At 34.6% G+C, this 22,771-nt stretch overlaps 1 pseudogene across 1 annotated transcript; it reads left to right on the top strand.

Moving 5' to 3' along the window:
- Positions 1-4,302: 4,302 nt before the first annotated feature.
- Positions 4,303-4,635, top strand: LOC308655994 (U6 snRNA-associated Sm-like protein LSm2; annotated as a pseudogene). The gene has a single exon. The product of its transcript is annotated as a U6 snRNA-associated Sm-like protein LSm2 (transcript).
- Positions 4,636-22,771: the final 18,136 nt, after the last annotated feature.

The following is a 22,771-nucleotide window of genomic DNA, read 5'->3' as shown; positions in this document are numbered from 1 at the left end:
TCCTACTTGGGTATAAATGGAGAAAAAAGTATCTCTCTAGAGCATTATTCAATGTAAAGCTCATGAAATAATTTGCAGAGGCACAGGGTTCATCCTGCCTAAGCAAATTAAACAATTTTGTTAACCCTGATGTCTTTTTTTAGAAGTGAAATTTATGATAACTGTATTGGCTCTGCACTACCTAGCACCCAGAAGCCTTTGTTTGCTCTCAGTTACTGATATTTATATACCAGGATATTTATATTCTTTTATTTAATCAGAAGCATTACAACTAAAAATAAATATAAAAGCCACATTCTTTTGAGTATGCAAAGCCAAAACAAATAATAAATAATGAATAATTACTTACAAACATTTTGGATATATTCTTATTCCATTATTTTCAAAAGTATTTAATTTTTGACCAATCATTATAATCAAGATGTCAGAAATGGGATAACTTGAACATATTCATTATTCAATTGTGTATTTGTCAGTTTTTTTGAGAAATACACCTATATAATATCAGTCATGAGTATGAGGAAGTTATACAGTTTTACTCTGTATTGCATGTCTTGGGAAGATATTTGGTACTATTACATAGGAAGTGTCATGATACATATACTGCTGTCAAAAAAGAGGGGTGGAAAAGTCAGCTATGAATAAATTAATTCCAAAAGAGAAATTCTGGAATGGCACTGTGTTCAGAATAAAAAGGCACCTGGCCAAAGGATTATGAGTAGACTTCATTTTTAGGAGCAATTTAATGTTTATAGAAGCATTGCACAGGAAATATGATCCTTCCCCTCCTCACACTGTTTTTCTGTTATTAACATCTTTATTTGGCATGGTACATTTATTACAATTGATGAACCAATATTGATATATACTGAGTATACTTTTTATAGACAAGTTTCAGAGTTATGTAAATGAAGAAAAGGAACTATTTCCAGCTAATACACAATTAATAACAGCAGTTTGGAGAGAATTTTGGAAGAAGTAAAGTATTATAAGGACTTTTTTTTAATTAATTCAAACCAATGCATCACTAGTATTTTGAGGGACATTCGATTTCTCAGTTTTCTAAAAGTCAGCCCCCTCTCTCTATGGTCATTTTGCCAGGTCAAGAGAAACCAACTTTAGGATGAAGATGATGATGATGTACAAGACAAAGAAGAGAGACCAATACAAACACCAACAGGATTTATAAAAGAGCTGTAGCCACAACCAAACTTCAGGCATCCATTTTTCTATATATGCTATTGATTATGATATAGTCTTTTTGATAGCCTTTTAACAAATGGTGCTGGGAAAATTGGAAATCATATATAGAAGAATATGTCTCTCACCCTACACAAAAGTCAACTCAAACTAGATCAGAGACATAGGAATTAGACCGAAATTCTGCACTGCTAGAAAAAATGTAGGCTCAACACTCCAACATGTTGGAGGAACCAACTTTCTTAGCAAGAGTCCTAAAGCATAAGAAATAAAACCAAAAATCAATAAATTAAAAAGGCTTCTGCACAGCATAAGAAATAATTAAGACTTGAATACAGCCTACAGAATGAGCGATCTTTCCTACCTACTCTTTAGATAGGGCATCAATAGCCAGAATATATAAAAAACTCAAAAGTTTAACATCAAAATAAGTAAATAGCCCAACTAATAAATGGACAAAGGAACTAAACAGAAGCTTTTTCAATGGAAGAAATACAAATGTCCAACAAATACATGAAAAAATTTCAACATCTCTAGCAATTAGGAGAATACAAATCAGAACCACATTGAGATTTAGTTTCAGTCCCATCAGAGTGGCAATTATTAATAATACAATTAATAATAAGTATTGGAGAGTATGTAGGGCAAAAGGTTCACTCATACATTGCTGGTGGGACTGCAAATTAGTGCAACCATTCTGTAAAGTAGAAATGGAACTACCATATCACCAGCAGTCACACTCCTTGGTACATGTTCAAAAAATCTAAAATCAGTATACTATAGGGATACAGTTACATCAGTGTTTATAGCAGCACAATTCACAATAGCCAAGCTATGGAACCAACCTAGGTGCCTTTAACAGATGAATGTATAAAGAAAATGAGACATATACATATATATCACATTTATATATGTAATATTTATTTCACTTAGCATGATAGTCTCAGTTCCATTCATATACAAGCAAATGCCATAACTTCATTCTTCTTTATGGCTGAATACTACTTGGCCATAAAGAAGAATGAAGTTATGGCATTTGCTGGTAAATGGATGGAACTGGAGACTATCATGCTAAGTGAAATAAATCAGACCCCCAAAGTCCAAGTTTAAATGTTTTCTTTGATATGTGAAAGCAATAAGAGGGTTGAGAGAGGGTGGGGGAGAAAGAGAAATGATAGGGAGTGGATTTCATCAAAGTAGGAGAAAGACTGATGGACTAGATGAAGGGGATTGAAGGGGAGGGAGAAACTATGGGATAAAGGAAGAACAGTGGAATGAATCTGACATAACTTTCCTATGTACATAAATGATATATCACAGTGAATTTCACCATCATGTATATCTACAAGACACTAACTTAACAAATTCTATAAGTAAAAAGCAGAAGAGTAGAGGGAAGGAAACAGGGGGAAGGAGAAGGTGAAGAAAGGGGATTAAATTAGAGCAAATTATATTCTATGCTTTTATAATTATGTCAAAATGAATCCTAATGTTATGTTAACTAAAAAGAACCAATAAAAAATGATATAGCCTTTTCAGCTGTACTTGCAGGTGAGGATAATAATCAATGTCAATAGCATTTTCTTTAAATGTAACAAGTTTACACACACACACACACACACACACACACACACACACCCTTTGTAGGAATCATTTTCCATTTTCAACTAGTCATTCTTCTGGCACTAAAATACAAAAAAAAAAAAATCCCTTATATATGGTGCTAGGCCCAAATAAGCATTTTTCAAATTTTGGAGGTAAAGAACTTAGTTTTTAGAGTTGTAATAATCTTACATATGAATATTCATAAAGTAACTATGCATTTTCAGCAAGTAAATGACAGATTTGGGACTCCTATTTTGACACCTAGGTAAGAAAATTACTCTCTTCATTTCACTTGTGAAATGGTTACTGTTCCTCTAAAGCTAACTTTTAATTTACTTATCAATAGTGAAACTATTTTTCTTTTGTGAATGAAGAATAAAGTTGTTGAGCAAAAAGCGGATTCTTGCTGAGAAATGTAGGACGTACAGGAAAGACCTGCAGTGTGTTATGACTTAGCTTAACTACTAAACATTAATACAATTTCAACAATAACTCTCATTAGAGGATTTTATTTCTTTTGAAATACACATGAGAGGCTTGGATATTTTCTTCTTCATATATCACTTGAATTGGTTATTTTATTTAAAAATATTTACAGTTCAGGTACATTCAAATCCTTTAAAATTGGTATTTGAGAATGACAATAAGAATTTAATTAAGTTAAATGTAGTCTATTTTCTCACTCGTGGCCTGTATGTATCAAAGTCTTAGCATGAATATGAGAACTTAAAATTGACAGGAGTGTTCTAGATGTGAACTAAAGAAAATGTAAAGTCCTTTTCAATATGACTAGTTAATAGATGTGAACAATGGACTTGTACCTGCCGTGCATGAATGGGGAAAAGTAGCTTATGTGGGACCTAGGAACAGGAACACCAAGGGTCTTCAAGGTCAGAAACAAAATTGAAAATCATTCCATTGCTTCACAAGAAACCTGTGTAAAGAATGAAGTTAATGTAGTGTGTTAGGAGACTAGGGAGTGAGTTAACAACTGGATGGCAGTTGCCTTCAAAAGCTGTGCAGAAGTGCTCTCTGCCCACTCTAATATATTCCAAGGCTGAGGCATGGCATTCCCACCTACCAATGCTCAGTTCTGATGAAAACACAACCAAAATACTTTGCTGACCCTGAAACTGGTTTCTTTGGGTGTAGGAGCCCTGAGGTTAAATTGTGAGGTTAAAGAAGCTCTAAGTCTAGACACCAAAAAATGATGACCTGGGCTTCACAAGTCAGGAGTTTTGCAAACTGCAGCAGGCTGTCTATTTTCTTAAACCAGCTACAGCTTCAGGCAGTCTTAGTTCCTGGAAACTGTGATAGCCTCATCTCAAACTGTCTGAATGAAATAGCATGATTATGTTTAAAAAAATCAACTTTTTCACATAACTATGGGATACATCTTTTGTTCCTAATCAGTAAGTTAATAATTATAGGTATTATATATAAAAAGTGATTTACCTTCCCTTTTTAGTATAGCTAGTAGCATGCAGGGCCAGCACCATGCTCTTCTACTCCTTTTTTAAGTTCTTTGGGGGCAAGGATGTGGTCATGGAACTCAAGAATGACCTGAGCATCTGTGGAACCCTCCATTCTGTGGATTAGTATCTCAACATCAAACTAACTGACATCAGTGTTACAGACCCTGAGAAATATCCTCACATGTTATCAGTGAAGAACTGCTTCATCCTTGACTCAGTGGTCCATTTTATGCAGTTGCTAGCAGACGAAGTGAACACACAGTTCCTACAGGATGCAGCAAGGAAGGAAGCCCTACAGCAGAAGCAGCGATTACCACTGTTCCTTTTCCCTCCCTTTTCTATTGGTTCCCCATAACCTTATGACCCCCAATACTTGAGGTGTTTTGTTTTTTTAAAAAAGTGATGCCTTTTTTTCCTAAAGGGATTTAGTGGATGAGAGGAATAATAGCAAAGAGCAGCTATCCTCTGTTGAGAAGGGAAAGAGGTTGGGGAATTGCAAAGCCTTCCCTGTCCCCAGCACCTGTCTTTCTCACTCCTTCCCTGGACATAGTGGGAGAGTTTCCTTAGTCTCACCAGGGCAGATGTGATTCATTTGGGGGACAGAAGGAATTGGTCCCTCATCAGGAATAAAATTTATGATGCAAATTTGAAAAAAGAAGTGATTAACATGGTTTTCCCTCATTATTAGAATTTGTGTTCTACAGATGTTCAAAATGATTTACTCCTGCCATATGTAAAAGTTAGTGCTTCAGTGAGGGGTGGGTGGCAAATAGAAATATATTTCAGTGATTAACAAACTAAAACCATTAAAGATTTTTTGGTGATTTTCATGTATTTCTTGCTTTCCAAGATCAGTGTTAAATACAAAGAATAAGAACCCTTTTAACTTGAAGGAAGGACTAAAGTGATCTGATATAGATTGAGGACAAAGTATAATTATATCTAAATATGCTGAAAATAAGATGAAAGGAGGAATTTAAAATTCTTAAAAGGATGAAAAATTTTGTTTGCCTGATAGTGTTATAAAATTATTCTCACAGCAAAACTATAAAGAACTATCTTATAAGATGGCCATTTATTAGTGGTAAAATGAATAGCATTATCTAGTTTCTGACACAGGTGGTGCAAACATTTGATAGTTTGTATTTTCACAGGAAAATACTTATTTCTGGATTACAACTGAGTTTGGAGAGACATTTGAAAACAGGCTTTCATCCACGTCTTGGTGTGTTATTTTGATTTAAAAAAAATAGACCCTCAGGTAAAATTTAAATGTATTTCCGAGAAAAAGTTGTATTTTCTAGCAAATTCAAACAATTGCTCAGAAGTACACTCATCAGTATTAGCAATTGTTTATAATAATGGTGATTAAATAGTTACATTACCAATGAGCACAATTATTTCCCTTTAAAATTTACTTTGCAATCAAGCAAGCACACTCTCTACCTGATATTAAACTATGCACTGGTGGGTGAACACTTTTTTATTTAATATCCTTATTCACATTTTTCTTGATGTGTGTTTGTACATTTCTATTGATGTAATAGTTTGCAAGAAAAAGAGCTCATGTCTTAGCCTGAAGGTGGAAATGCAAAGATTTTGATGTGATAAAGTTTTTCTTTGTAATAAAACTGTTTCCTCTTAAGTAATTTTGAATATTAGCTATAGCTTAAGACAAAAGCAAATGAAGACTTGAGTTTTTAAAGAAAAGCTATCGAGAAGAAGATTAACATTTTAACAGGGATAAGAGGTGGGAGGGAAAGCGAGAGGGAAGGGAAATTGCATGGAAATGGAAGGAGACCCTCATGGTTATACAAAATTACATACAAGAGGAAGTGAGGGGAAAGGGAAAAATAATACAAGGGGGAGAAATGAATTACAGTAGAGGGGGTAGAGAGAGAAGAGGGGAGGGGAGGGGAGGGAAGGGGGGATAGTAGAGGATAGGAAAGGCAGCAGAATACAACAGACACTAGTATGGCAATATGTAAATCAATGGAAGTGTAACTGATGTGATTCTGCAATCTGTATACCGGGTAAAAATGGGAGTTCATAACCCACTTGAATCAAAATGTGAAATATGATACGTCAAGAACTATGTAATGTTTTGAACAACCAACAATAAAAAAAATAATAAAAAAATAAAGAAAAGCTATCTAAGAAATAGTTGCTGTTGAAATAAGCCAAACTCAGAAGGTCAATAGTCATGTTTTCTCTCATATGGAGAAGCTAGAGAAGAAAAAGGAAAAGAAAGGTGGTGGGGGATGGGGCTAGGGAATCTCAAGAAAATCTAAGGGAGGGCTGGGGATAAATGGCTCAAGCGGTAGCGCGCTCGCCTGGCATGCGTGCGCCCGGGTTGGATCCTCAGCACCACATACAAAGATGTTGTGTCTGCCAAAAACTAAAAATAAATATTAAAATTCTCTCTCTTAAAAAAAATCTAAAGGAGATCAGTAGAGGAAAGGGACTAGGGGTTGGAAGGAGGGATAGATGGGATAAGTGCTGGGGAGTGATAGTGGCCAAATTATATTGTTACATTACATGCATGTATAGGTATGTAACAAAAAATCCCATCATTGTGTACAATTAAAGTGCACCAGTAGAAAAATGTGAGAAGAGAAAAAATTGCCACAACCATTCACACACAAAAAAAAAAGAAAAAGAAAGAAAAAAATAATAGCTTTTTGGTTTTGAAGAATATTGTACTATTAAATCCAGTCTTTTCAATTTAGGTTAATGTTTTGTTGTTATGAAAAAATACATAAATAACTGCCTTTTGGTTTTTATTATATAGAAGAATAGTGAACCAATAACATGAAAGAATGTTGGACTATGTGGCCTGTATGTAATAGTGTATTTCTTAAAATGCTAATTCTGGGGCACATCTTTTAACAATTTTACTTTCACCTGGCGTGACATGTCCAAATGGTTTAAAAATTGTTCCTTTGGTGAACTCTACAGAATAAACCAATTTTTAAATAGATCTTGCACTGTAAAAATATTCTACTGATGTTCAATTTCAGCTCTAGACAAAAATCTTGCACACAAACCACAGCAAAGTATTAGGTTGGGAACTTAGCAAGACAGCAGCACAGCCTATAAAGCTATTGTGAGTGTCTAGACAGGCAGATTGTGTTTTCTATTCAGGGTTAGATTGGCCCTCAGCTGGAAAGAACTGCCTCACTCTCACCTTTTCTCCAAACACCAACCTGGTGGTTCTCAAACTTTGGTTGGTATCAAAAACGCCTGGGGATCTTGAAAAAAACACAAAGACCCAAGCCCTATCCTAATTTAATGAGCCTGGGCCACTGTGTTCTTTTTTGGCTGAGATTCTGATATACACCAAAGTTTGGGAACCACTGAACTAAACAAAAACTTAAAAGAAAATATCAGGATAATAAATGGAAACCTATGAAGTAGGTCAAGCAGTTCTAAAATATTTGAAGTGTGGCTAGAGCTAAATAGAATAATATTTTTAAAGAAAGAAAAAAACTACCTAGTATATGACTTTTATGAAGCAACAATGAAGTTGCCTTTTTTTCTCACATTAAAAATTTAGAAATAAGATTATCCTCTGAGATTTAAACTAACAAAAATTTATAGTTAGAGAATGATTAGGCCCTTAGAAGCAATCCAAGATATTATATATAAATGTGAGACAGAAATTTGGAGCATTATGAAAATATCAATCGGGATAAATTAGGGCCAGAATGTGAGTATGAAAAAGCATGAAATCTAGTCAGCCATATTTCACCCTTCCTAAGAAAATACTGTGTTATAAGGAAGCATGGACTAAAGAAGATATCTAGATATTCATATAAATGTTCAACATCATTTTTCATTATGGAAATGCTAATTAAAATAGTAACGAGATACCACTACACACCTATTTGAATGTCCAAAATACACAACACACACACACACACACACACACACACACACACAAGAACATTCAATAATAATTCCATCAAGAATGTGGAACAATCAACAGTAACACAGTTATTGCTGTAGAACTAAAAAATGGTACAGCTACTTTGAAAAACAGTTTGATAATTTCTTACAAGTTAAACATAATCTTATCATACCATCTAGCAATCATATTCTTATATATTTATTCAATAGTTTTGAAACTTGTCCACACAAAAACCTATATATGAATGTTCATAATTGCAACAAGTTGGAAGCAATTAAGAGGTTCATTCAGTAGACAAATGGAAAACCAAACAGTTGTGCATCCAGGGAATACTATTTAGCAAGAAAAAAGGATGACATCATGTAATGCAAAGACAAAAATTATCCTTAATTGCATATTTCTAAGTGAAAAGCTATCCTAAAATGTAGGATTTAATTTATATAACATTCTGGAAAAGGTAAAACTATAGAAAAAATGAAAAAAAAGTTCACTGGTTTCCAGGGGTTATTGGTGTTGGTGGTGGTGAGGGAATTTTTCAGTTGCTGAAATTCTTTTGTATACTGCTTTAATGTTGGCTATATGTACCATGCATTTGTCAAAACTCACAGAACTAACTTCATAGCCCAATGAATAAACTTTCATGTATGCAATTCTTCACATACTTTTTAGGAGGTCAGAGAATCCCAGAAAATGCAGACTGTGACTTAAGAATATCATAGAAGCTGTAATCCCAATGACTCTGGAGGCTGAGGCAGGAGGATCTCAAATATAACATCAGCCTCAGCAACTTTGCGAGACCTGTCTCAAAAAAAAATATATATATATATATATATATATATATATATTGTTGGGCTGGGGATGTGGCTCAAGCGGTAACGCGCTCGCCTGGCATGCACAGGGCACTGGGTTCGATCCTCAGCACTACATAAAAATAAAATAAAGATGTTGTGTCCACTGAAAACTGAAAAATAAATATTAAAAAATTCTCTCCTTCTCTCTATCATTCATATATATATATATATATATATATATATATATATATATATATATATATATATAGTGCATGTAGTTCAGTGGTAAAGCAACCCCTGGTTTAAATCCCCAGTACCTTCCCTCCCCTGAAAAAAGGATCTGATTGAACAGCAAATGTATAAAATAATCTCTCTAAAGTTTGTTGGAGAATAAATTACTCATCTAAATAACTTTGGAAATGAGTGAGATCCCTAAGACTAAAGACAAAAGCAACTATACATAAAAATAAGGATTCTTGATCAGTTTCCCACAGATCATGGAGGTATGAATTAATTCCTAAACCAGTATACATGTATAACAGAATTGAACAATTAAATAAATAGATGATGGATGATGGGGACCACGGATGTTCTTCACTGCTATTGTGGGAGACTAGAGATCAGTACACGACAAAGACTAGAATATCCATATTTTAATGGATTAGAGTTGGAGAGTTCAATAGGAAATCATGTTTAACTTAATATAGAGACAGATGGATATAGAGAGATATTTACATGCATGTTTACATACATGGGCTAGTATACACACATATAATTCCTTGCTTCATCAGTGAGAAAGCCGAGAAGCAAGGGCACCCCAAAAGAAACTAGCACACCTATACCCAGATCTTGATTTCTAATACCATTTTCCAATAAAAGGAACCAGGCTTTTTAGAGAAATGGCTGATTCTAGGATTAGGGAAGGAAATATACAGGATAAGTCCAGAGCATCTCATAACAACAGAATGTAAGTTCAAAAACCAAAAACAAAACAAACAAAAGTTCTTAAAAAACAATAACCAAACAAACAAATGATAACAGGCATGTGTCAAATGGACACAGGAGCCAATGGAAGAGTTCCCAATGGCCAAACTGGAAAATATTTGAACAACAGAATGTGTCATTGAATTGTCACTTTAAATCTAAATTAGTAGCCATGAGTTCATACTGATATAAAAATTATTAAATAAGTAAATAGGAGAAAATATATAAATCTACATAGAAGAATCCCAAATAACTTATGTGAATTTTTTTTCTCAAGGAGATATAACTTCCATCTTCTTTTTTTAGGAATGGATTCTACATAGTGACTGCCTCATACAATGCGGTATGGAAAGTGAGTTAACTTTACAGTGGAGAAACCTGACAAACATCACCTCAGCCAGATGATCTTGGTTAGAATCAATGGGGATAATTCATATTGATAGTATGTACCATTAATATAATGATGATATTGACACTCTGCCTCTGTGATCTTCCTCTCCATTCTGAAATCTGTAATCCTAGTCTAGTCATGAGAAAAATATCAGACAAATTCCAGTTGAAGCTCATTGTACAAAATATTTGACCAGTACTCCAGAAAACTGTCAATGTCATCAAAAACAAGAAAAGTCTCAAAACGGTCACAGCCAAGAGTAGCCTAATGACCCACAAGAATAAGTGAGGTATCTGGATGGGACCCTGGAACAGAAGGAAGATATTATGTAAAAACTAAAGAAATCTGAATAAGGTACAGACTTTGGTTAACAAATATTGTATGAATACTTGTTCATTAATTGTATGGAACATACCATATTGACTTAAGATGTTGGTAACATGGAAAATTGGTTGTGGAGTACACCAGAACTCTGTCTATCTTTGTAACCCTCTCTTAAATCTAAAGCTATTTTCCAACTTAAAAGTTTATATTTGCTGAGACTGCAAGTGCTTGCCTGTAATCCAGTGGCTTAGGAGGCTGAGGCAGGAGGATCTCGAGTACAAAGTCAGCCTCAGCAATTTACTGAGGCCCTAAGCAACTCAATGAGACCCTGTCTCTAAATAAAATTAAAAAAAAAAAAGCTGGGGGCTGAAGTTGTGGCTCAGCGGTAGAGCACTTGCCTAGCATGTGCGAGGCACTGGGTTCAATCCTCAGCATCATATACAAATAAATAAATTAATTAAATAAATGTATTGTGTCCAACTACAACTAAAAAAAAAATGCTGGGAATGTTGCTCAGTGGTTAGGTGCCCCTGGGTTCAAGCCCCAGTATCCCCCTCAAAAAAGTTTATATTTACAAGTATTTCTTAAATATACAAAGTATGGCCTGGTGTGGTGCACACACCTATAATTCCAGTTGCTCAGAAAGCTGAGAATTGCCTTGAATTTTTAATCCTCCTGCCTCAGCCTCCTGAGTTGCTGGGATTACAGGCGTGTGCCACAGTTTTTGACCTTATTCCCCTGTTTTTAATATGATTAGTTTAATTCTAAGTTTGCACAATTTTAGTTTTAGTAATGTCAATGTTTAACAACCAGTTTGTAGAAAATTTAACAGTTAACTGTCTTAGGTAAGGAAACTGCACAACTTGAAATCAAATAACTTTAATCAAGAATATACAATTTCAGGTGAGACTAAGGCAAAAAAAACCAAAAAAATCTACTTTTATTATGTTTATTTGTTCATATGGTTTTTTTTACTTTTAACTTATAGTAATTATACATATTTACAGGGTATGATGTGATATTTTTATACATATACACAATGTATGATGATTAGATCAGGTTAATTGGCATATTTGTCACATAAAACATTTATCATTATTTTGGGTTGGTGACTTTCAAAACCATTTCTACTTGCTATTTTGAAATAATTTGTTGTTAGCCACAGTTATCTCACTATGCTACAGAACATTAGAAGTTATTCCTTCTATCCAACTGCATCCTGTACACATTAACCAATTATCTCTACCCACCCCTACACCCTTCCCAGGCTCTAGTACACTATTCTACTCTTCTTTGAGATCAACTTTTTAGTGTCCATGTATAAGTGAGAACATGGCATATTTGTCTCTTTGCCTGTTATTCACCTAACATGCTGTTCTCCATCATTCCTATTGCTTCAAAGAACAGAATTTCTTTCCTTTTGTGGTAGAATAAAAGAACTGTATATAAAATAGTTTCTTTTCTGTTCATCCATCAATGAAGACCTATGTTTATTCCCTACCTTAACTATCATGAATAGTTCTGCAATAAACATGGGAGAGTGGGTGTCTCTTCCTCTTACTGATTTCATTTCCTCTGGATATTTACCCAGTAGTGGAATTTCTGGATCATGTCATAGTTTTATTTCTAGTTTTTATGCAAAACTCCATACTCTTCTCCATAGTGGCTGTACTAGATAAATCCAATTATAAGATCTAACTTTACATTGGGTTTTGAAGCATGTGCAATAATCACAACATTCAGTTATTAGTCTAAAAGCCTAAAGGAACCTACTACTAAATAGGAGAAAAGAAGAAAAGGCTGATGGATTATTTTTAGAATCAAAATCTGTAATTGTCTTTAAGAAGGTAGAGATAGGTTATCATGGTTGAGTTCTAAGATAGGGACAGTAAGAAAGTGACAATTTGGGGCCAAAAGAAATGTACTTTAGTGGGCTGAGGACCAAAGTGTGTATCTATGATATATACTCTCCAGGGTATATTGGGATCCTTATTTCAGGTAAAATGCTAGTGACTTATTGTAGACTGACTAGAGTAACAAATGGACTTCCAAATTTGCTTAAAGAATAAGATTATTTCTTTTCATATAGGGGTCTGAGGTAACTGCTCAGGTTGACAGAGGCAAAATTACTATATATATTCAGGGCCTTTGACTCCTTCCAACTGCTTGTTCTACCACTCCCTGGTGTCTCCTCATCATCTTCATCCAGCTGTTAGAAGGAGAACATTCATGGTGAAGCATGGACCACACATGGGAATGCTGCATATCACTTCCACTCGTTTTCCACCTGCATAATAGGATGTGTAGTCTTTCTTTTTGCCCAGGAGGAAGAGGAAATAGTGGACAGCTAGCAATTCTCCCCTAGAGCTAAGTCATATTCTGGTGGGCCTGGAAAAATTCACCCAGCAGAGACCAGAGCGGGATGCCCATATGTCCTCATAGTTGAGAATATGATCAAGATCAATCAAGAGGCAGCAAAGATACTCTATTGATGAATTTCAGTAAGCATTTCTGAGAAAGATTGGGTGACTTTGATACCACACTAACTATATCATCTATGGCTGGAGAAAGGTAAATATATCTTGTATATATTTGTGTAGCAATACCAGAGTTCACGAGGCAGCAATTGTTCCGTTTTTCTTAGATCACTTGCCTAGGAGCAGGTGGAAGTCCAATCAAAGGCAGAGGCTTCCTTCTAGTGATACCTTTTCTACAGAGAGAGGAAAACAAATCACAGCTATATGAGATGCTCTGCTAATTTCAGTGGGTTGAGCAATCCTGCTTGGATGGAACAGAAGAGGGAACACCTACCACAAGAAAGCATTATTATCTGAACTGATATTTCCCCCCTAAAATCACTTCTGCAGTTATCTAATATATATCAGCTCTTGTTTGTATGCTTCATATATAATATTCTTAATGGTTTTGTAGGAGCATTTTATTCATACATATGCTGTAATAATTGTACTTCAGAGGCAAAATATGTTGGGAATCCTTTCCCTATATAAAGTCTCCTTTACAGCTAATTTATAAGCCATCCAAAAAAACCAATTGTATTAGTCATACCTTGATTTTTACTCAAAATAGTTTTATCTAGCTTGTGACCGCTCAAATCTAATGTGGTTCCAAACAATTTCTGGTTCTTTTAAAATATTAAATCCATGAATTGACACCTTTGAAGTTATTTAAAGAAGTTTGCCACAGGCTTTGAAATTCTAAAGACATTTCCAAAAATATTTCAGGTAGTTGCAACAACTTTGGACTAAGTGTCTAACTTCTTAAGGAGAAAGCTTTGAAAGAAAATATTCATTTGATGCTTATGTTCTAGTAAACTTGATTTTAAAACACAACACAATGAACATTATAGTGAATTTAAAAAAGAAATTAAAAAGTCTCATACAGTATAAGAAGTATAGCTGTAATCTAGATAATTGTTTTGTTCAATTACTTCTGTTTGGGTTTTTCCAGCTGTTTTGCATCAGAGTTATATATGCACAGTTTGAAAATGCAAAGTAGATTTATAAACCTTGTTATAGAAAAAGGGTAGTCTCCTTTCTTCTTTCTCCCTGTTTCATTTTTTCTTCCCTAAAGGCATTTCCGTTATTTGTCTAATCTTTTGATATTTACCTCCCAAAAACATGCATGCATAGTCTCTTCTTCTCCTCTTTCTCCTTCTCCTTTTTCTCCTTTGTGACAGTGTTAGGTATTACCTATTGGTTTACTGCAGTAGAAGTTGAAGATCTAGTTCACTTTCCTCCCATGTACAACAACATGTGCATACTCTTCCCTTTCCTTCATTCTCCATAAATATTTATGCCTCACTTTAGTGTTTATATCATCCTGACTATGTAAATATTATTACTGTGCCATGAATATGGTTATGCCATATATTAAACATGGCTATGCCATGCAGTTTGCAAGATTTCTTTCCTTGTTCTGTACAACTTTTTGAACTTATCAATTTATATTGTTTGTCTTCTTGGTATTTTAACACTAATTCATAACCAAACTCTTCATTTTGTGATTTTTTGAACTAATCATTTTATGTTTCATTTTTTTCCACACTAATTAAGGCTCAAATTCTTCATCAATTGTCTAAATTTCTCTTAAGTATGTTAAAAGGCAGCACGTGTTCTATCAATTTCATCCCCTATTCTCTATTTCATCTTATGTAAGAAATCTTTCTTCAAACCTTCCCACTTTCCCCATTCTGGATGTGTTGCTTTCTCAACCCTGTGCAATGTTTGGGGTTTTCCTTTACTATCATCTTTGGTCCCTCTGCCTTATTCCTATGCTAATTCTCCTGAATTCTCTTTCTTGGACTTCTCCCATTTTTGATTGAACAAATCCTCAGGCATTCTTCTAAGAAAAGGTACATGGACAATAATCGAGATTTTACATGTCTGAACATATCTTTATCTTATCCTGAATTGAGAATTTATTCTGAAAGGCTTATCTGACCACGTGAGCTCTACCCAGGATAATTTTTCTTTTGATTAACTAAAGTCAATTGATTAGGACCTATAGTATATCTGCAAAATCCCTTCACCTTTGGCAAATAGTATAATATCATGGGAGTGCTATTTTATCACCTTTGCCATATTCTGTTAGTTAGAAGCAAGTTCAGAGTTCATTCCACCCTCAAAGACAGGAGCTCTGTAAAGGCAAGTATGTACAATGGCATGAAAATCATGGGCCATCTTAAAATTCTGCCTACAGAGGAGGAAAGGGAATCATTAAGGGTACAATCTGAGCCAATGTGGGTTTTCTAAATACAGAATTCACATGCAGAAATCACTTTGCTTCATAATTTTGAAGACATTGCCCCCTTGCCTTTGAAATTAAAGTATTGCTATTTAGAAATCCAATGCCACGTTTTCATCTCTGGTGCTCCCTCTGGAACTTTATCAGATTCTGGCCAACAGTTTTCTGAAGATCTGGCATGGATCTATTTTCATTAATGCTTTCATTGAATTCTTTCAATTGGCAAAATCTTATGTTTGGGGTCTGGATAACTGCCTTATATGAGGCCATTCTAAGACAACTCTGTGATTTCCTTCCCTACTGTGTACTTGCCTTTATAGAAGTGCCATTCTCTGAGGGTGAGTGGAACTTTAAACTTGCTTCTATTCACTTGAATATGGCAAAGGTGAAGGGGTTTTGTAGAGACAGTATAGGTCCCTAAACAGTGGCTTTAAGTTAATCAAAAGAAAGACTATCCTGAGTGTGCCTGACCCGGTAGGAATAGAATCTCCTCTATCTTTTCCTATCTTCTCCCTCTGCCTTTAGTGCTTTCTCTTTGTTTTACTGCTCTTGAAAAAAGTAGTTAATATGGGTTGTAAAGCTGAAAATAAATAAATTCTGCATGAACTTACAGAACTTTGACCTCTAACGAGACCTCTGCCCTAGCCACCTCTCTGATGATAGCATTGAGAGACTGAGCATAAGATCCAACTAAGTGTACCTGGACTTCTAGCCTATGGGAACTGTGGGAATATTTTCTTAAGTGCTAAGTCTGTGGTAATTTGTTAGACAGCAATAAAAGACTAATATATTTCCTTCTACATGTACTTTAAATTTTTTTTTCCTGCTCTCTATTTTGAGTACTCTATTATTTGAATTTTGGACCTCCTAGGCTAGTCATCTTTTTTTTTTTTTAATCTTTTCTTTATTACTCTACAACTCTGTTTTTCTGTTCTACCTTCTGGGAAATATACTGAGATGTTTTCATCTTTCAACTCTTCTAACCTTTTTCATTTCTGCTATTACATATATATTCTTTAAATTCTAAGAGTTTATTTTGCTTTCTGAATATTCTAATTTATGATAGTATTCTATTCTTATCTCATGGTGGTTCTATCTTTTAAAACACCTTTCTATGGATATTAATGATGTGATTTGTGTTTTATTTTGCCTTTTCAATTTTCTTTTCTATGGGGGTATGTGTTTCTTTCAAGTTGCTTTTATCTATTGTTTTCTTTTGGTCTCTATCCATGAAGTTAAAAGTTTTCCTCAAATGAAAAATCTGAGAATTTACATTCATTTTTTTTTTCCACCAAAGATTTCCACTCAGGTCAGTCAATTGATTAAACAATTTTAGAGAATAGTTCTTTCCTTCAAGGAGATAAAGAACATTTATTTGTCTATAAATATATGGACCCTAAAAGAAGGAAAGGCCTTTTGTTGATAATTAATTTTTCATGCTCACAGAAAACCAGCAACTTCCACCTGCACATAGATTATTTTTGAGCAACAGTTTCTTGATGCTGAGGTTTCTTTCTGTTACCACTGGCTCTGTTTATTGTTGACAGCATAGTCCATCAACCCATAAGACCCTTTAACAATGTGATGAAGAACCAACATTGTCTTTTTCTATTTTGTTATTAGCACTTGTTCACATAACAACTATGCAAGACAAAATTAAAGCTAATTTGCAGATCTTAAAGATGTTCATAATATAAAGAATTATCTCCCTAAAAGCGTAGTTACAAGTATTTGGCAAGTTCAAAGTTGAGAACATCATAAAAAGGATGATTACATCTGTTGTTTAAAAAACCTGTGTCTTTAGGGGTATTTTAAACATTTCTTAGGTTTTTCCCAATAATCCTATGTTGGCAAAGATTGCCCTGCAATGTTCGTATTTGTTTGAAGAATCTTTATGGAATTAATTTCCCTGAACATAGTGCCCTAGTAGTATACAGGAGTGACTTTAGTCTCTACGTAAATCATCTGCTATGTAACAGCACCGCCTTCAGAAAGGACTTCAGAATGGACTTCCTGTAGACTATAATGCTTTTATTTTCTTTATAACACATATAACTACCTGAAATTATGTAACCTATCATTTGCCTACTTTTAACTGTCTAAATAACCCCCACTAAAGGTAAATTCCACGAGGGCAAGAGTCTTGCTTGTCTAGCTCTCCCTGGATCCCCAGCTCCAGTACAGTAGCTTATACTTCTTTAGCCTGAGAGTTTTCCCTAGCTATTCATACTATGTGCTCCTTCATAATCTTCCTGTCCCAGTTCAACTCTCACCTTCTCAGAAAGACCCCTTGGCCACAGTTTCCAAGCACAGCTTTTTAAAATTACTGTCCATTTCCATTGGAATCGTCATTGCAAGGAATCAAAGGTGACTTCAATTGGTTAGGTAGAAAGAGTTTAACAAAAAGATACTTGTGCTTTACTGAATTCTTGAGGGTGCTGTAGAATAAGTTTGCGCTAGGCTTCCCAAATAGTATCCAAAATGACATTTCAGATCTGATCTGATGAAAGAATAACTCTAGCTTCCAAAGACAAGTTAGTTCTTTTGTGCCATGTGTTACCTTGTTGCCCCAGCTTATTATATAGAAGAGAGGGAGAGGAGACACAGAGAGGAAGGGGGAAAGGATGGAGGAGAAAAGTAAGTGCCTGAACTATCTTTTCCTTTTGGAGTACTGAGGATTGAACCCAGGGATCTCTTCCACTGAGCCACATCCCCAGCTCTCTTATTTTTTATGTTTTATTTTAAGAGTATCTCGCTAAGTTGCCCAGGATGCCCTGGAAATTGCAATCCTCCTACCTCAGCCACTGAGTGGCTGGGATTACAGACATGTACCACCAAACCTCACCATTCTTTCCTTTTGTATCACTAGCATCTGACTCAAATTCAGGCATGGTTGTATCTAATTAGTGAAACCCAAGTCCAATGCCTCTTCTCTACTTGGAAATGAAACAGATTTTAAAAACGCCTATAAGGGGAGCTAGTCATTGTCTAATGCCCAAACTCAGGCATTAAAAGATTAAAATGTTTTCATTTTCTTCTCATCCCTTATTACAACATGTAAATAGCCTATTGTGTGTGTGTATGTGTGTGTGTGTGTGTGTGTGTGTGTGTACCACATCCCCAGTCCTATTTTGTATTTTGTTTAGACCTATTTTGTATTTTATTAACTGAGTTGTTTAGCGCCTTGCTGTTGCTGAGGCTGGCTTTGAACTCATGATTCTCCTGCCTCAGCCTCCTGAGCTGCTGGAATTATAGGCATATGCCGTTGCACCCAGCAATAACAAGCAATTTAAAGCATTGTTTTTATGTGAAACAAACATGAACCTGTTATGGGGTAGTATATAATGAATGCTTAAATTTTCAAAGAAAACCACCATAATATTTTAAGTATATTGCAGACTTGCTGCCTTGAGTTACCCCCAACAGTTGTCTCATTTTCTGCCACCAGTAGTGTCATTCTGAAATTTCATCACTGAAAACTTATTATTTACTACCAGTTAAAGGCATTGTAGTAGGAAATATCAAGAAATCTGGTCTAAACCTACCTGAAATACCAGTTTTCTAGCTCATGATATATTTTATATAAGAACATATGACAATCTTTCTTTTTAATCTTTCTAGAGCCAGAAATACCAATCATGAAAGAAGACTATGAGATTTTATTTTACAGATATCACTCCAAGTTGATAAAATTCAGAATTCACAAGTAAAGTTTCTAAGTTCACAGATTCCTAGGTCAAGAAATTATTACCAAGAGCCTTAAGCACAAAGGAGACATGGCTGAGAGTATAGCTCAGTTGGTAGAATGTTTGCTTTGCATGCACAAGGCCCTGGGTTTAATCCCCAGTACCACAGGGAAAAAAACAAATTTCTAAAAAAAAAAAAAAAAAAAAAAAAAAAAAGGAGGCAAAGCTTTCCTTAGCCACCCTTCTATCTGTTTTCTCTAAACATTCAAGAGCCCTAAGATAATCACAAGTGTTCCATTCTGGTACCTCATTCCAGGATGCCCTTCCCCATTTCTCTGTGCTGTAGTTATCTCTCATGTTTTATTGTTCTTCCTTTATTTCACGAAATCTCATCAGAAACAACAAAGCTAAGCTATTGTTAATTGATATCTTTCTAAGAGGATCCTCCAAGAAAATTGATTATTCATCTGAAGTAATTCTTACTAAAATATGAATGACCGGTAAGTATGTTTCTTATATTTTGAACAATTATCCAAATTAATTCTTTAAATAAAGGTGGGAATTGTGTCTGCTTCATTCTCAGGTCTCTAATGCAGCACATGACAAGAAATGAATGCTCAGTATTTATTGGAGGATATTTGGAGATGACTGTTTTGACTAAGAAAGACAACTTGGTGTCCATGTTTTCTTTCTACTACCCATATCCTTACTTACTTTGGAAAGCTGAAAAATAAGGCCAGCAGGGTTTTTGTTATTATTGTTTATTTGTTTGCATGTTTGGTTTTTATTACTCACAGCTCAAGATTTCCCTCTCCATGTTGTTACATAATAATAAGTTTATATTAGGGTTCTGAATTTTTGGCGGGGAGGTTTTTTTTTAAGACGTTGATGAACCTTTATTTTATTCATTTATTTATATGCAGTGTTGAGAATTGAACCCAGTGTCTCACACATGCTAGGCAAGCGCTCTACCACTAAGCCACAACCCAGACCCTGGAAGGAAGGTTTTGATTTAGAAATTTCTCTTCCTCCAAAAGTAGTTTTAACATTTTCTTTCAAGAATTGTCTTGGATATATGCGAAAAAAAGAATAAACCCGTAAGTGAAGAATTCCAGTGTAATTCTTAGTAGCACTTAGCAATAGCAAGTAAACAATAACCAATGACTGAATTGAAGTGGGAGGCCATGTGTAGAGTACAGAGCCTAGAATAAAAGCTCATCCTTCCGATCTAGGCTTAGCCAATTGTGTGCTCTCAGATAACTCATTTAACTGCTCCAATGAGTTGTTTTCTCCCAGTATTTCCACACCTTGCCCCAAACCTATAAAACAGTGAGACTTAAGTCCTTTGATTAAAGTTGTACTAAATTGTTTTCAAAGAAAAAACTCAAAATGTCAACAATGGTCCAAATTATACAGGCTCTGACTGTTATACTCTAGAAGGAGATTTAAGATGAAATATATAAAACATCAGTTACGTGGTTGCAATGAACAATGCTAGAATTTAATCCTGTTATATTTTTCAGTGAGCTCAACCATGTACCAGGTAAAGGCTAAACACAGAAAATAATACAGCCTCATGCTTAAGGGGAAATGCATAATAATTCCCACTGGGGAAGTGGAACAATCACGATGTGGTTCCAGCAGTGATCCTGCTAACCAGGCCTTCCCTGACCACCTTTTCCTTCCTTTTGTCTTCTTCTGGGGGTACACTTTCCTTGGAAAGGAGAATAAAAAGCTTCTACAAAAAGAAACTGGTAAAGTGATAAAGAGTTGACCCAGTGGGCCAAGGAAATGAATTATATAACTATAAAATGGTATGTGGGAAAATTTGTACAGACAGGAGATGAAAAAAAAAAAAAGGCACTCTGCCTGTTAGTAACTTGGACAGGAAAAAAAATAATAATCTTATCATCTTACTTTTTCCCTACCTTACTTTTCTGGATGAATTTGACAGCTCAGAATTCCTCAGTGACTCTTCTTTCTTTCTTCACATCTGTTCAGTTCATCTTTCTTCTCTTTTTTTCACATTTTCAAGTCCTCATGCCAAAATTAAAAAGAAGAAGAAGAAGAAGAATTATTATTATTATTATTATTATTATTATTATTATTATTATTATTATTATTACAGGCTTGGGGCTTGCACAAACTCTGTGTGACCCAGAGGAACCCAATTTCTCTGAATCAGTGTTTTTCATCTGTAAATTGGGCATAATAATACCTGTCCCAGCCACAAGGCAGAAATGTGTGAATAGCAAGTAGGAAGACATGTGCAAAAGTTAACTTCTCCAGTGTCACATCACTGTTTCTCCTTGCAAATCTCAACTTGGTACAAGCCTTTTAGTGTGCTTCTAGTACTCCATGACTTTTCATTCTGTTTCCATGGCTACAACTCTTTTAATTTTATCACTCCTTCAATGTTATTCTATTTGCCTATGCTTCCACCCCATTTTATTCTTTCTGTTTCTCTATTTTTAGTTCAAATAAATGTATACTTACCCACTATCTACAATATATTTATCTTTGATTTTCAAACCACCTAAAATCCCATTCCTACTTGAGATTTTTTTTAAAAAAAAAACCTACCTTAATTCTTCCTTAAATTGGAACCATGTGAAATTTTCCCCAAACCCTATTAATCAAGGATGTTCATTTTCACCACTTTTATTCAAACATAGAACTACAGATTCTAGTTGGAGTAATTAACCAAGAGAAAGAAATAAGGAGCATCCAAAATAGAAAAGAATATGTCAAATTTCACTGTTTGCAGATGACATGATTTTATACATAGAAAACCCCAAAGACTCCATCAAAAAATTGATAAACCAATAAACAAACTCAGCAAGTGTGCAGGATAAAAAAAAATCAACATACAAAATCAGGAACATTGCTATATAACTGGCAAATTATCTGAAAAAAAATCAAAATAACAATCCCATTTCTAATAGCTACCAAAAATTAAAATACCCATGAAATTTTTTATCAAGGAGATTAAATATCTCTATAATGAATACGATAAGACTTTGATGAAAGAAATTGAAGAGGACATAAAGAAATTTATGAAAATAATCCTGTGTTCATGGTTTGGAAGAATCAATATGGTTAAAATGTTCATACTGCTCAAAGTGACCTACAGATTCAGTGCAGTCCATATCAAATATCAATGACATTTTTCACAGAACTAGAAAAGCAATCCTAAATTTATATAGACCCACAATGACAACAACAAACCCTGAATAGCCAAGGTAGCCTTGAGTAAAAGGAAAAAAACAGGAGGTATTACATTACCTAACTTCAAAATATACTACAAGCTGTAATAACAATTTTTTTAACCAGCATGGTATTGACATTAAAAAGACATACAAGTCAATGTAACAGAATAGAGTCTAGAAGTACATCTATGAATCTATAGCCAACTGATCTTTGATAACAACTGCTAAGAGCATGCATTGGGGAGAGTACTGTTTTTTCAATAAATGTTGCTGGAGAAATTGGATATCTACATGCAGGAGAACGAAACTAGACCCCTACCTCTCTCACCATATATAAAAAGCAAATAAAAATATACTAAGGACCTAAATGTAAGACCAGAAGCTATAAAAATACTAAAAGATAATATATGTGGAAATGCTTCAGGTCATTGG

Source organism: Spermophilus citellus, assembly GCF_964194105.1.
Source record: "Spermophilus citellus genome assembly, chromosome: 1".
Classification (NCBI taxonomy): domain Eukaryota; kingdom Metazoa; phylum Chordata; class Mammalia; order Rodentia; family Sciuridae; genus Spermophilus; species Spermophilus citellus.
This window is presented reverse-complemented; position numbering and strand designations above follow the sequence as displayed.